This window comes from Pundamilia nyererei, unplaced genomic scaffold (assembly GCF_000239375.1).
Source record: "Pundamilia nyererei isolate P.nyererei 1_Seehausen unplaced genomic scaffold, PunNye1.0 scaffold00007, whole genome shotgun sequence".
NCBI classification, from domain to species: Eukaryota; Metazoa; Chordata; class Actinopteri; order Cichliformes; family Cichlidae; genus Pundamilia; species Pundamilia nyererei.
In genome coordinates, this window is record NW_005187408.1 from 5,467,138 (window position 1) to 5,469,576 (window position 2,439).

The following is a 2,439-nucleotide window of genomic DNA, read 5'->3' on the forward strand; positions in this document are numbered from 1 at the left end:
TACTCTAAATAATTTTACTCTAATACCAGTAACCATCAAAACCTGGAATACAGAGGAGTGAGGGTCATTACACATATTTATTCAGAATAAAACAGTTTTTTGTGTGTTTCAGTTCTAGGGGATGTCAACATAACTGCACAGCTACACAGTAACAGTCAGCGCATAAGGAAAAACAGTCATTTAACTTATTTTTTAAGGAAATAACTCAAATAACTGCACCGGCATACAGAAGCCCATTTTAGTAACAATCACTACTGTGTTGTGATGTCAGAGTAATGTCACTAAAGCTGTTTTAAAAAAGCTTCTTGAAAAGCATCCCAGTGTTTTAAAATGTCACAGGGACAGCAAGTTTCAAATTTCAAGTTTTATTGTCATGTACAGATAAACAGTGTAGCCACATTTATCCATAATGAAATTCTTTGGCTTGTGCTCCTCAGCTTTACATGAGCATATAGAGATTTTGCAGTTATATTGAGGAGAAAATAACAGAAAATAGCAGTGGTAGTAATAAAGTAATAATAATATTAATAACAACAATAAAAAGGAGAGGAAAAAAGTATTAAATATTAGAGAATTTAGTTGGTATTTACAAGTTTGTGCAAGAGTATGTGCAGCACTAACAGCAATCATATTTCCCTTGTATTGGCTTGTCATTGGTGTAATTCCCAATGTGATCTTGTACCATTACTGTGCCACATTATTTTCTCTTTCCCTTCACCCCCAACCAATCACCATGTGTCTGCCGGAGGCTTCTTATTGCTAAAAGGGACTTTTCCCTTCCCGTTGTTGCCCTTGCTCAAAGGGGATCAGTTGATTGTTGGGGTGTTTGGTCTTTACCTGACAACATAAGACAGCTGTTTTTATCAATTTGCACTATTTATATTGAATTGAATTTTATGGATTTTCTTTAGTTGAATTGAATTGAACTGAATTGATCTTATATTAGTTTTTAACTTAATAATTTTATCCTGTTCAATAAATAAACAATAACTCAAAAGAATATTCTTGCCGTGTATGGTTTATTCTTTATTTCTGTAAGTCCTATGCTCGTGTAGATTTGGACTTTTTAAAAACTTTATGCTTCACTGTGAATGGCAAAATTTGTATATTTTGTTAAACACTGTTGACTTTATTGATCTATGCTGGGAAATAAGTCTATTGCCTCCACATGAGGACATACTTTTTTTTTTAAAAAACAAACAAAATGCAAGCAACAGCTGTGTAACAAAGTAATGACTTCCTGTACAAAGATGTAGTTTTCATACTTCATGCCAGTACTTCAGTGGGTCTAAATCATCACAAATAGTCAGGAGAAATGAAAAATGCATCCCAAAGATGAAGGGGAGACAATTGGCAACATTACTTTTTAAAATTGTCACAATATGTGACAAATACGGATACTGTTCAGCGGATGTAATAAATGATGTGAATATTACACAAAATGTAGGCTGAGTTTTTCAAATGATTACACAGCGCCCCCAGGTGGCGGAATGTTATAATATTACACAATTCCTGTGACTGTAGGAAAATTAATATGACAGGGTTTGTTTATCTGTTTATCCTCACTGCTCGTCACAATATCACTTTCTCTCAACATCTCCATCCTCCAATTACTCCAGCAAACACCTACAAAGCCCTGACCTAGAGATCCTGTTTAGTTCCAACAACTTAAATACTGTTAGTTTAATTACTTTTAAACAATCTGTAACTGCTGAGTTTGTGTTTATTGCCACACCAGGGAAAGATTTTCTTGCTGCTGCATGTGGGATAGTCTGAGAAGGAGGGTTTCCACGTTTTTTTAAAAAGAGGGTACCAGAGGAGGACAAGAACAAGAGGGCCCGCAGAAAATCTGCTCATCTTCTGCCCTGTGTTTTACAGATTTATTACACAAAAGGTGGGAGTGCACAAGCCTTTAAACATGAAACAACTATTTTGCAAAGTGGAAAACATATTTAAAAAAAACCCAAAAAACTTTTTAGTCAAGCACAAATTGTATTCCAGTGTAGCTTAATGATGCACAAGTATATTCAAAGTATCTATATAGAGCTGACCGTTTCAAAATAATAAAAAAAAGTATTCATGTTTTCATTGCAGCTGCTGCTGATTTTAATTATGTTTATACTGATCGTTTGCATGATCTATAATAATGCAATTTATGTGCAAAATAATTATTCTGTAAAATCAATAGTATGGAGTAAAAAATATGATATTTGCATTCAAAAATATAGCAGTATAGAAGCAGAAAGTCGCAAAGCATACATAACATTTATATTATGTACATGTACATAATATAAATGTTATGTATGTTAAAGTAAGGGTGTATCAAGTTACACTCCTTCTGGTCCTATTCATGCGATCATCTAAAGGTACTTGGTGTGTGTGTGTGTGTGTGTGTGTGTGTGTGTGTGTGTGTGTGTGTGTGTGTGTGTGTGTGTGTTG